Below are 14309 nucleotides of genomic sequence, written 5' to 3'. Positions count from 1 at the left end.
TATTGTGACGAGGTAGATACTCCAGTTCCTTCCTTTGATACTATCCCAAAAAACAAACTTTTAAAGAAGTTGCTGGTTCAGGGAATCATACATTATCTTTTAGATGAGATATAAATTCTGAAAATTCTCTCCCTTGAATATAGAGCTCCAGGATTTTTTCTTCAGCATCTAGCTCATCAAAGTGTTCATAGTAACTAGGAGCTACTTTCAGGACCTTAGGTACAGATGCCTATTTTGCTTGAGAAGCAGAAGCAACAGTTTTCTTTACAATCTGCATATCTTGCGGACAAGTGGCATTTAAAAAAAAATCTTTTTATTGGCATTTCAGATTGCAATACAAACCAGGCCACAGCCTCATCAACTACTGTAGGCAGTTAAGTGGGAAGAGAGAAGGGAGGGAAAAGGAAAGGGGGAGGGTGAAAGAGAGATGCAAGAGTAGAGGAAGAAATACATTTGTCATGTAGAGGTTATTTCATAGAATCCAAAGTTGGCTATCCTGCCAAACACCGTTATTACTGACATTTCACAAGCAAAGTAAATACTCATTAGAGTCATCTTTATGAAGGCACTATCATAAGCTTTGTTGAAGCCATGTGCTTTCTCCACCGGAGTCTGCAGAGCAAAGGACCAGTTATCTCCATGATATTCTTGTACCCCATACGCCGATGCGTCACCTCAGGTCAACTGGGGCACACTTGGTTAAAGTCGCTAAAATCCAAAGAGCAAAAATGGATGCGAGTTCATTTGGTTATTTGGCAGCCAAAATACTGGAATCCATTACCTCTTTTTCTTCGAGTAGAGCCATTGGAGAATGCTTTCCGAAAAAGTTTGAAAACTTGGCTCTTCCATCTCTGAGGTTTTGTGCCCGTATTGCCCGGGTTTCACTCTTTTTTCCCCTTCAGCCGTCTCTTTTACGTAGTGGTTCCTAGCGCGGAGACACATCAGCTGGTGTAACCAGGCACTTTATAAATGGTTTATTATTATATATTATTATTATTACGTTGGGGCTCACATCTCAATAACGGGCCCACTATACAGCCTGTGCTGAGCTACTCTATTTGAGACTTCCCTAGAACTATCAAACTGTCCTGGTGGTGTTGAGACGTCCCTCGATCTAAAGTACATCAAAAGAGGCTCCCATATATCTTTGGCGTGGGTCATAGATGGCAGCAGTTCCCAATAAGCAGCTAATTGTTCCTGACAGGAACCTGCATCTTGCAGCTAGTGTTCAGCTCGAGAAGCGCCCATCCCAATCAATGCTTAGCTTTTTGGCGCTTAGCCAGTATAGAAGCAAATCGGTCAAACATCTATATTCCAGTGGTACCTCTTTAACATACTTCAGGAGGCTCACTATTGGTGCCTGTGTTAAGGGATGACCAGTGATTTGTTGTAGGGTGTGATGCACTGTGTTCCAGTAATCCACAATTTTGGAACATTCCCAAGCAAGATGCAAGAAAGAAGCCTCGGGCATCAGGCAATATAAACATTTCGCCTCTTCTCTCAGCCACATGTGGTGTAGTTGTATAGGTGTGCGGTATATTCTGTGGAGGAATTTAAAATCTATGAGACGTAGTCTATAGTTGGATGAAAGAGCTGTGGTTTGTTCGCAGCAATATACCCATAGTTCCGTCATTATGGGTGGGTCAGTGTCTGCCATCCATTGAGTCTGAGCTCTGGGGACACATATCAGCGCCTTGTCTTTCATGATGGTGTATAGGCGTGTAATCAGCTTATGATGTGTGGCATTGGTTAATGGATGTTCCAGGGAGTCTAATATGGGTGGTGATTTCGGGAATGTGCTCTGTAGTGCTTGACATGTAGCTTGCAGCTGTTGGTATAGAAGGACATGCATAACCGTTGTATGAGGGTCATCAGGCTGCGTAGGTGTGGGAGGAAAGTGACCCTTTGGGTATAGGTCCGCGAATGTGTTCAATGTTCACTTGTGTGCTTTGGGGTTTGCACCTAATTTCAGCATTGCCGGTATCATTGGGTTGTTGGCTAACGGAATGGAAGGGTCATACATGCATGAAGCTTAGCGTGGCATCTCAGTCCATACCAAGCCCATCGCACACAATCCACTGCAGTAACCCCCACAAGTGCAAGTTTGTATGGGTAGAATAATGACGTGGACAGAGGGTTCAATCAGTTTCAACTGCCACATGTGGTTGAAATTTGGTAGGATTTAACCAAAAAGGAGTATGTTGTGATTGGGCAAATATAGTGCACATCAGGTGCATTAAGCCCACCCTGTCGTAGAGGGAGCGTGAATATCTCCCACACTATTCTGGGTTGTTTACCGAACCATGTAAGTGAAATCAGTTGTGAAAAAGTAGGTGGAAGAAATAGGCAGGAAGTGGCATTGGATATTTATAAATAAATATAAGAATTTTGTCTGAACCACCCGTTTTAGCCATTGTTACTCTTCCTGATAGGGGAAGATGATTCCATACTGGAATTCTGTCCTCTAAGGGACAAGGAGCATTTCATGCAGCCGCTTGATGTTCTGCAGCAGAGAAGCATGAAGAGTGCTCATCCGGCTGTCTGTACTTCCTGGAAGATTTGAGGTTTTTCAATTGCGGAGATTAAGCCACTCAAAATGCAAACACCAAGCACTAGTTCCTCAGTACAAGCCAAACATTTTCTATTTTGGCCTGATGCTAGAAAAAAAAAGATGTCACGCTTTTGTGAAGTCTTGCTGGACTACAGATATCATTAGATAAGGCAAACTGGCAGCCACATTCACCAACAACGCGTTACCTCAATCCGCCAACATGAACCAACTTAAACACCACCAGCAAAAGTCTAAAGGAAGGGGAATATAAAAAAAAATGTCTCGACAAGAACAGCTACAACATGTCCAACAATATGATCCATTAAAATATTTTCATAACTTTTTAGAAGGATCTAGTGGATCTATAGACTAAAGCATCCACCTTCAGCGATATGTGTTTGGCCCCATTGGCAGATTCAAAAAGCCTTTCATTCTTCTACAGACAATAGAATAAGGACCAATGAGTTGGGGAAAAATAAACATCTATCAGTCAATAGTGTCAGAGACCTCCAGAGGGGTGAATGCACACTCTGCAAATTCTCTGTAATATAATGTTTACTTGCTTCTGAGAATGACCCATAACTTGCTCTCTTTGAACACATCTGTTTAAAACCCTTATCACTCCTATCAAATGCCTTTTTCCGTGTGAACTCTGACATGACAAACTTCTATGTCTTCTACTTTATATTAAAGTGTTTAGTAGTCAGATGCCTGGGCTAGGTTCAGACAGGGACCAAGCGTTCATAAAAGCTATTAAACCAGCTCTATATTGCAAGTGTTGCAAACAAGCCTGACCCTCCCTACAGATCTTTGGTCGGGTGGGTCTAACCTCAAAATGTTCGAAAAACTGTTGAATCCAAAATGTGCCTTTTACACCACATATTTTCACTTTCTGGGCACAATTCACAAAGTTAAGGCTGTGAATAAGTATTCTTTTATTACACCTGGCTTACTCCTGGAATTCCAAAGAAAGACAAGATTACCCCTGTCACACTCCTCGATTTCAAGAATACGCTGAGAGTGCCACAACAGTAAATCACTCCCACCTATAACCAAAGCTTTGTGAATCAGACCAATTGCGTCTAAAAAAAACTAGATTTGGCTGACGATCCTCAAGGGTAACTCATGAAAATCTCTGTGACTGCAGAGTCTTACACACTGCTCTGAAATACTATTTCCTGCTAGCAATACATCATGTATGTTCCTGTGAGAAAACTGTGAACACAATAGAAAACGCTACATTTATAGCAGATAATTGGATTTGTGCAGCGGGAAAAGCAGTGGCTATCTGGACAATTACATGCACAGAAAAATAACACCAATTTTAAATATTGTGCAAGGACATTTTATCTATTGTTTTGTCCTATACTAGTCAATAGCCCCTCAGAATTTCTGTACCAGAAATTAAAATATGGTCAGAACTGAGGCAAGCTATTGTATGTCAGGCCACATCCAAAATATATGTGGGTGTTGTTCTAACATTTCAACATGCTACTAATAATAGGATGTTCAGTGCTCAAAGTGTCAGTTGTCAAATTTATCAGAGGTTTGTTCAGTGAGACAAATGTAACGGGTTTGCTTACGGTACAAGGAGTTTTCTCACTGTGTGATGGGGCAGGAGGAAGTGTGGGTGTTGCTCAGTGCCACAAATGTCATAGCAGTTAATCATGGTGCTAAGGCCTTTTCATTTTATGTATGTTTGCATGTATGCATTGGTATTTAGATAGCACAAACGTAGTTGTGAAGCAGTGGCACACTGTACATTACATGAGGGTTTTGAAGATGATCTACAAGATTGTGTACATCAAGTGAGGATAACACACAATAACATTTAGGCTAGGGGAGACTAAGTCATTTGCCAGGTTTCAAAGGTCGTGTTTCAAAGGTTCCAAAGATGGCCACTCAAGCAGCTAAGCCACATGTCCTCCTCTCCTTTATTCATTACCATTATGTTATTCATTATATAGCCTCAATTTTAGAGACGTTATGTAAAACAAACTGACATGTCAGCATTTCTCTACATGCCCCTACTATATTAAAAACACATTTTATTAATTCCACATTTTCCTGTATGTAAAGCACAAATGTCCTAGCCATTTATTTTGGATCCCTTCTTTTTAAATCTTTATTGGCTGCTCCAAGGTCATGAAATACTATTCATATGCCAGTTTTTTATTGACACCAGTATGTAAGGCGCCAGTACCACAGACACGCCCTTCCCTCATTTAAAACCCCACTGCCATGACAAATTTCTATATAGCCCTTGCCCTGCTACTTCCACTCCTCTTTATCATGCGCATCTATCATCTCCACTTCCTTCTTTCGCCCTTCTCTGTTCTCTCCTCTCCCTCGTCATTGTACCTACAATGGTGGAGGAATAAGCAGATTCTACTGAAAAGCTCTTAATTTGATATTAGCAAGGACATCCCTGTCGAATGCCACAACATTTATTATAGTTACAGTTAAGATAGTTTGGAACTTGACCCTTTCAAAGAAAATAACTGCACTACTTACCAGTTCAAAACTCAGTGAAGAGCTGAACGAACTCTGGAAAAATCAATTGAAAGGATGGCTGGCGGACAGAGACATGGGAATAAGAAATGAAAACCATCAGCGATCACTTATTATCACGAACTCTCAGAACTAAGCGTTTACCTTGTGGCAAACAGTTTTCCTACAATCCATTTAGCAAAATAGTAAGTTTAAAGAAAACATTCCGGAGATCCTTGCAACATTTACTCACTACTCCATAAAGCACAGATTGTTCTAAAGCCATTAAGATACTGAAGGCAAACTGTTAAAAAACTGTTATGAAACTTAAAATTGCTGAAGCTGATAAAAAATGGGCCATACTGCAATGGTAACTAATGACGTGAAAAAAGTTTGACACTTAGGTGGAACCGGCTACGATTATGACATTCCATCAGACAAATAGGAAATTTATCCTAAGGCCTACTTTATGAGCCACGATTTTCCAACATACACATCATCATTATATGTCTATAAAGGAATAGAGACATCACAGAAGGAGCTGGCAGTTTTAATAACTCAAAGTAAGGACTTAAATAAGCTGGATAGCACCGCTAAGGCAATATTGAAAATGGTCTCAAGCAAGGCTGTGTCTTAGCCCCTTTGCTTTTCTCTTTATATATTTCTGATTTAGGCATTGTCATACAAAAATTAGAACACATTCCACCAAAGCTCAGAAACTGCTTTGTTAGGTAGCTTGCATATGCCGATGACCTCTTAATTTGCTCCCAAACCCTAGTGGATTTACAGCACCAACTAGCAGCCTGAAGTGGATTAAATCAGAACAACAGCATATCGGCGTATATTAAGAACACAACAATCATACACTTTGGCTAGAAACCATTAAAATATAATTGAACGGTGGGTCATCCTACAGGAGAGATAGTACACTTGTATGTTTACTTGGGGTTCTAGTTGGATAAGCAACTATCTATGGTACACCACATGAACAATATAACAACAAAATTCTCCAAAATAATTTGCACAAACCTATGGAGGACGAGCCATTAGGCCAACTCTAAAAGGTTTTAGGGCAATATTGGTCCCACTTCTGTCTCATGCTTCAATAATAATAAATGAGAAGAAGATGGATAAACTAAACACAATATTTTCCAAAATGTTCAACTTCTATTTAACCTAAGAGGCTAATCACTGCAAACAATAATTTGACTTGAATTAAATCTGCATGCAATCCAGGGGGATTTTTTGTCTTAAATTTTTTTTTTTTTCTGGGACTGCGTGGGTCTCAATGACATTCAGGCTCTTTGTGCGAGGAATGGCAAGCAAGGGAACCCCTTGTTTCCACCGGAAGACTTTACGTAAGGCTCAGCAAGCACACAAGCAAAACCCCACAGCAAGGTACGCTGCGGTGGTTAAGTATATATATAAATGTTGCAATACAGGAGCTAATGATTGTTAAGGATCAAAAGGAATGGTCTAACATCTTCCTAATCCTTAAGGAAAACAACTAGGCCCATTTTTGGGAACATATTAACAAACTAAAAAACTGTAAAATCACAAAGGAAAACGGAGTCTCGGAGGGGGCATGGGTAAGACCGGACCCTGGCACTCTATCACACTGCATTGTCAGCAGCAGCAAATCTAAACCCAGCTTCAACGCCAGAACTAACAACTGCTGACATTGTCATTAAAATAATCAGGCATATGAAAAAATGGAGCGCTTGGGCCAAATGGCCTTCAGCTAGAATATTTCAATATGCCCCGTAAGCATGGTTTAGACTTTTAACCCCTCTCTTTAATCACTCCTTTCTAACAGCAACGGTACCGGATGCATGAAGGGGGTCTATCCTGTGCCCTATATACAAGAAATGTGACCATACCAAAGTTTCAAAATACCACCTAATTGCGCTTTTGGATCTGGAGATTAAAGCCTATGCTCGTGCCTTACTTAAACATCTGGAGGCATGGGTCTTAGAAAATGAAATCCTGCCTTTTTTCCAGTCAATAACAGAACATAAGTGATCCTTGAGGATTCATTTAACTTTGTTTTACGTTTTAAATTCGTCACATAAGTTAACACAATTCCATAGAACTCAAGAAGTTTTTATCAAAAAGGTTGTTTTTAATCTTAGACTTAATCTTAAAGCATATTCAAATACCTTTTCACAATAGAACATAGGATAATATTCCATAAATCACATCATGTATGGCAACCAAATGACTACTGCCTCATTCTTTACAACATATACAGTAGTGTCTGACACCTTTTGTACAAAAATACATGGACAATATAAACACTCAGCCATATATTGCAATTAATTCATTTGTATAAATGCAGTTCAATAAGCATTCACTGATAGTTATATAAACAAAAGAAGTGTCGTTGCTTCAACGTTTCGGTCTCATACACGGTAAATCAAGTCCACAAGACCAACCTCAGGACATATTTGCACCATGAATCTAGCATAAAACATACAATATTTACATATTCAGAAAACATATTTTATAAAAACTTTGAGTTCAAAATATGTATCGTCTGCCTCCACCCAAAGTGAAAATTAGGCGCTCCTATGTGTACAAGACACCAGAACTAGTAAATTCCACCTATAGCTCAGTGTGGTAAACCAAGGATCACTTATGTTCTGTTATTGAATATACCCAGTTCCTTAGGGAATAGTGGGTTGCCCTATTGTTGTGTTGGATTTGAAGCGCAGACGCTGTCTGCAAGGCCCTTTATAAAACAAGTTGTTTGTTGTTTATGTATTAGTCTGTATATGTATAGTGATACTTTGTGTCACTTATTTGTAAATAGTGTATAGCCTTTTTATATAATTTCCAAATGTCAGATCAAGAAACTCTTACCTACACCGATGAATATATTGCTAGGATAGCTGGGGGGCCCTACCTGTTAGGTCCACGAACTGGTACCATAAGTCACAATACACAACAGACTGCACTACGAAACAACTTAGAAAGACTACATAAGAAATTAATAAGAACTGAATTGCATGCCAAATTCTTGATGGACGGTCTAAATAATTACATCATTCCAGTGGGGTTACAGGTGCGTAATATCCCAGTCATTTTTGTGGACGACGAGGACTTTAAAATAGGTTTTAGCTTTGTTTCAAATAAATGCTCACGAAGCTGGATGGTCCTGAGCAGTGAGACTGCCCTAAAATATATAGACATGTTAAAAAGTGAAATAGCTGACTTAGAGAAACAAATTCTAGAAGATACTACATCCACAGACACTCAGGAATTTCTTAAAAAATTGGAATCTACTATAGATGATTTCTAAAGAAACAATATATTGAAAAAGACTGAAAAACATCAGAAGGACATAAAGAACTACGCTAGGGAACGTACATATCTTGATCTAAAGAAAGATTTTTTTGCACAGAATCCGAATCAATTGAATTGGGCACCTAAGCACACCACTTTTTCAGATACAGCGTCTTCAAGCTCTGACAAAAATAATAGTCGAGGGAATGCTTCCAATTTTAGATTAGGTAGAGGACAGAACCCTTCTTTTTCAGCGAGAGGCCAAATACCTCAGAGAGGCCGAGCTCGGAACACTCGGAGGGGTTGGTTCAGGAACCAATATACTCCTGGGTTTCGCCAAACCAGGAACAGTTACTACGAATGGTAGAGTCTACATCTGGCGAGAATCTCTCCACAGTAACTAATCAGAATAATCCCACACTGGATGTAGCACCTATTTTTAATTTGTCAACACATGAGCTGAGAACTAAAGAGATTGACGTGTTAAGTCACAGATTATCATTTGTGCCCACTGATAGAAATGATTCATTCATTACTCAGGTGAAAATGTATAAAGTCTTAAGGACGATATGCCTGAAACATTTCTTTAATAAGACCCCATTGGGAACACAAAAGAACATCACAGGATTACGTTGCTCCTCTACATTTTATCCAGCAACCAACCTTATGCCAAAGGAACGAATTACCTTTGAAAATGTTGTGTTGACTGAAGTTGTACAAATTTTCTGTGATAGAAAATATGTCAGATATAATTTTTCAAAAGATGAACACCTGACTCTTAAAACCCTTGCCAGTCGGGATGAGATTGTAATCAAACCGGCTGACAAGGGTGGCAGTATCATTGTACAGGACAAGACTGATTATGACCTGGAAGTTTTGAGACAGTTGAATAATGCTTTGCATTATGTTAAATTACCCAGAGATCCAACTGATAAGATCAGAACAGGAATTCTTAGTCTTACCAGCTCCGGCCGTGATGGCCTGTGGTTAAGCCAAAAAGAATTTGACTATCTAAATAAGAAGGACTTTTCGATCCCGGCGTTTTATACGCTACCGAAAATTCATAAGGACAATGTAAACCCCCCCCGGTAGACCGATAGTGGCAGGGTGTCAGTCCATTTTACAACCATTGGCTGAATATGTGGATTTTTTCATTAAACCTTATGTGGCCCTCACTAAATCATACACCTGAGACAGCACAAGTGTGATCTCCCGATTAGAAGGACAACCCTTTGATACACATATGAATGTCCTCGTGACGATGGACATAGAAAGCTTATATACAAGCATACCGCAATCAGAAGCCCTCAATGTTATCAGAGAAGTTTTAGATAAAAGACCTTGTCCTCATCAGGTTCCGACAGATTTTATTGGAAAGTGTGCTAAAATTGCATTGGAAGAAAATGATTTCATTTTCGGTGGAGATTTCTATGGCCAAGTAAAAGGCGTGGCCATGGGAGCAATTTTCGCTCCAGATGTAGCAAATTTGTTTGTAGCCTCCTTTGAAGAAAGAGTTATTTATAATAACAAACCCTTTCAGGGCTACATAAGAGAATATCTTCGATACATTGATGACGTTTGTCTGATATGAGAAGGTTCTGTCTCAAGGTTAAAGTAATTTCATTCATGGCTAAATGAGCAGGACACCAATCTCCAATTCACAATGGAATACGATAACAAGTCCATAAACATCTTGGACTTAAAAATCTGGAATGATGAGGGTAAACTTTCTACAAGTATTTTTACCAAGCCTACAGCGAGGAATACTCTCCTAAAATATACAAGTCACCATCCACGCAATTTGTGTGACAATCTCCTTTTTGGACAATTTTTGCGGATCAAACGTAATTGTACCAAAAGGGAGGATTATTTTAAAGAGGCCAAAGTTTTGCAAATAAAACTGGTAATGAGAAACTACCCCTATAGACTGGTGAAACACTCGATGAAACAGGCCTGGTACTATGATCGACAGGCTCTTCTACAAACTAAAATTCATCATGAAAATGAACATGAACCCATTACATGTGTAACCACGTTCGGTACTGAATCAAACGCAATCAAAAAAATAGTGACAAAGAATTGGCCCCTTATACAGAAAATTGCACCACAACTTAAGTCACCTCGTTTTGCCTTTAAAAGAGCAAGAAATGTAAGGGATTACCTGGTAAAAGCGTACAGAGAACCAATCCCTAGTACATTACAAAATATGTGGGGATTAATGCCTGTTGTTGGTCATTTCCCATGCGGACATTGTGCAGCATGCCCAACTACGTCTATGGTTAAGTCATGTGTTTTAAATGGAAAAGATTGGGTACTGCGAGAGCACTCTAACTGTTTAACCAGAAACTTCATTTATTGTAAACAATGTCCTTGTTGCCTGTATTATATAGGCTAGACAACACAGGAAGTAAAAAAACGAATAATGTAACATCAGTCCCGTATTCGTTGCAAAGTTGCCACAGCACGGTTGGTGGCACACTATTTAGAAAAGCAACATTCCCCTTTAGGCATGAAATGGTTTGTTTTGGAGACCGTTAAAAGTTCAATGTGGATCGTCTGTTTATATTCAAAGAGAACAAGTGGATTAGGGCAGCTAAAACTGTGGAGAAAGGGTTGAACACGTTTGTGGAATGGCAAACTTTAGCAACCCTGTAGAGTTCTTTACAGTGAAATTGGGCTGGAGTGTGATATTGTCACACTTATTGTATGATAGTGTATCAGTTAAAAATAGGGGTCTATGTTATCCTGACTACATGGAGCTATGTGTGCCCGATTGTATGTTCAACAAATTATCAACTTGCGGAGGTTGTTGTTGAGTATAAATACCACTGGGCTATGCAAAGCACGGAGACTTTTTGAAACATTAGATTTTTTGAAAAATTAGATATTTTTGAAAAAGGAGATATTATGTGCAATCCTGTAAGCCGATTTAGTATTAATGCCATGACTGCCACTGGGCTGTTTATAGAGCGGAGGCTTTTATAAGTAAAGTGATCAGGGGCCCGATGTAGGTAGCCCTTTACCGATCGGAATCGGCCGAAAATACCGATTTTCGGCCGTTTCCGATCGGTAAAGGGCTATCGAGATGTAGGGGCACATTTTCGGTAATTTTACCGAATCGTTATCATTTCCGAATCTGTAAAGTTACCCAATCGGTAATATTTACCGATTCGGTAATGATGACGATTCGGTAGAACTACCGAAAATGCAATGTAGGTAGCCAATGTTCCATCAGCACATGGCCTACAGAATCGGTATTTTACCATGGAATACAAATCCATGGTAAAAAAACGATTCCTGTGTACATGCACATCTGTGCATGTACACATGTGCCATGTGACAGACAGACGTGCCCTTAGGGCATGTCTGTGTGCCACATTGCACACATGCCCGTTTTGGGGGTGCTAGAGGGTGTCAAAGTGACACCCCCTGCACCCTTGTGAATTATTTAATTACCGATTCGGTAAATACCGAATCGGTAATGCCTAATCATTCCTATGGGCTTCAAAGCCCATAGGAATGAATGGGCATTACCGATTCGGTATTTACCGAATCGGTAATTAAAGAATTGTTAAGGATTCGGTAACGAATCCAGATGTTGGGACCTACATCCCATTTACCGATTTTTGAATACCGAATCGGTAGGATTCGGTATTTCAAAATCGGTAAATGGGATTTACCTACATCGGGCCCTTTATGTGTAAAGTTGGAAGTTGATTTAAAACAGTACATCGAGTAGCATGTATGTTGCCTGACAAGCTGCTGGATTGTATGGAGCGTCAGGCAGAAAAGTTAGTCCCAAAATGGCCGACACGTTTTCTGACGCCTGATCACGTGGTGCCAGAAGGGTCATAGAGCGTCTCAGACGCCGCGACCGTACTCGGTCAGTTTGTCGAGCACGGGACGGAGTGATACAGTTTTCTCCAAGTAAGTTGGCAGTTCTCGATATTTGTTAAAAAACAGATGAGTTTCGAGGAGCAATGGTGAACTCGATTGTAATTTCTGCTTGTTGTGTTCACTTTACAGATAAATATTTGCAGATTCTTGTGCAGTCTTCGCGTGTGAGTATTGTGCTCTTCTGGTTAAACGCTCGAATATTGATTAAATGATTGAACTTTTGTCCTAACATGCATAGGATATCAGGGAGAGTGTGACTCATTGGCATTCATGTGCTTAGTTTATAGACCAAACAATAAAGTGGCGGAAGGTAAGATAAGTTGATTGTCACAAGTGGTGATTAGTGATGGTTTCAGCTAGGTAGATATGGAGTCATTGATTGTTGGATGTGGTTGTCTTTTAGGACACTGCGGTTCAGGTCTTAATTACCTGGCGTCCCTGTGAGTAGAGGTTTTTACATTTTTTGTGTGTGCCACCAATGTAAGGGGTAGTGTATTTCACCAGTGGCAGAAATAGATATATATAAAAACATAAAATACATGAGAATTGGTGATGGATTTTGGATGAAAAGGGTTTTACACCGTTTTTTTTACCACACTGAGCTATAGGTGCTGTTTACAAGTTCTGGTGTCTTGTACACATAGGAACACCTAATTTTCACTTTGGGTGGAGGCAGACGATACATATTTTGAACTCAAGGTTTTTATAAAATATGTTTTCTGAATATGTAAATATTGTATGTTTTATGCTAGATTCATGGTGCAACATATGTACTGTGGATGGTCTTGTGGATTTGATTTACCGTGTATGAGACCGAAAAGTCGACGCAACGACACTTCTTTTGTGTATATAGCTATCAGTGAATGCTTATTGAACTGCATTTATACAAATAAATTAATTGCAATATATAGCGGAGTGTTTATATTGTCCATATATTTTTGTACAAAAGGTGTCAGACACTACTGTATATGTTGTAAAGAATGAGGCAGTAGTCATTTGGTTGCCATATATGGTGTGATTTATGGAATATTATCCTCTGTTCTATAGTGAAAAGGTATTTGAATATGCTTTGAGATTAAGTCTAAGATAAAAACAACCTTTTTGATATAAACTTCTTGAGTTCAAAGTGTTCACTTATGTGACGAAATTAAAATGTAAAACAATGTTAAATGAATCCTGAAGGATCACTTATGTTCTGTTATTGAATATACCCAGTTCCTTGGGGAATGGTTGGTTGCCCTACTGTTGTGTTTTTTCCAGTCAAGCAGCTGCATCTACAGTAGATAACATTACAGCACTATCAATTTTTAGCGATACAAAGAAATGAGTTGCCACTTTTTCGGTCGAAGCCTGCGTTGCAGCGCATGCGCTGTCGCAGGCGAGAGTTCTTGTTAGCAAGAAGGGGCATGAAACCACGCCCCTTCTTCCATTGGCCGGCCTCGCCAAACTGAAGCCTGCCACTGGACAAAGCCCGTGTTCGGATGATTTGTCCGGCTGTGATCCCACCTCTCAAAGACTGGGTGACGTGACTTACGGTGTCGCAAGCGTATTTTCTAAAATATCGCCATGGCAACCATGAGTCAGGTCACCAGTCCGGGAGGGGCGGGATTCATTATCGCGTTTCCGGCGTTTTATTTTTTTTGCATTTTTGCAGTCATTCCTGTGCGTTCCTCGGCGGTGGAGGAGGTAGGGGAGAGGCGGTGCTGGTTTTTTAATGCGACAGAGTGTTTTCCTTGTCTATTGAGCACTAAGTCATGTTGTTCAGAAGCGTGTATACTTTTCATTTAAACAAGATCACAGTCGGGCAGATAATTTGAACAATTAGGATGTGAAAGCATGACACGCAGTAGCAGTTTATCGTAAAAGTAAGTTGGAGAGTCACCGAAGGATAGAAATTGAGTCATGTTTGTTCATTTTTCATTATTAACTCGTGAATCATTTCACTTTATTTAGAATACGGCGGCACACAGTGCTTTTGATTGACTGGCTGAAATGCCAGAAACCGGTCCCCGGTAGCTTGTCTCCTTTCTGGTAAAGAATTGGCTTGGTAGTTTGGTCTGCCCTGTTCCCATGAAGCACTGGGCCA

The sequence above is a fragment of the Lissotriton helveticus genome, chromosome 3_1 (genome assembly GCF_964261635.1).
Source record: "Lissotriton helveticus chromosome 3_1, aLisHel1.1, whole genome shotgun sequence".
NCBI classification, from domain to species: domain Eukaryota; kingdom Metazoa; phylum Chordata; class Amphibia; order Caudata; family Salamandridae; genus Lissotriton; species Lissotriton helveticus.
This window is presented reverse-complemented; position numbering follows the sequence as displayed.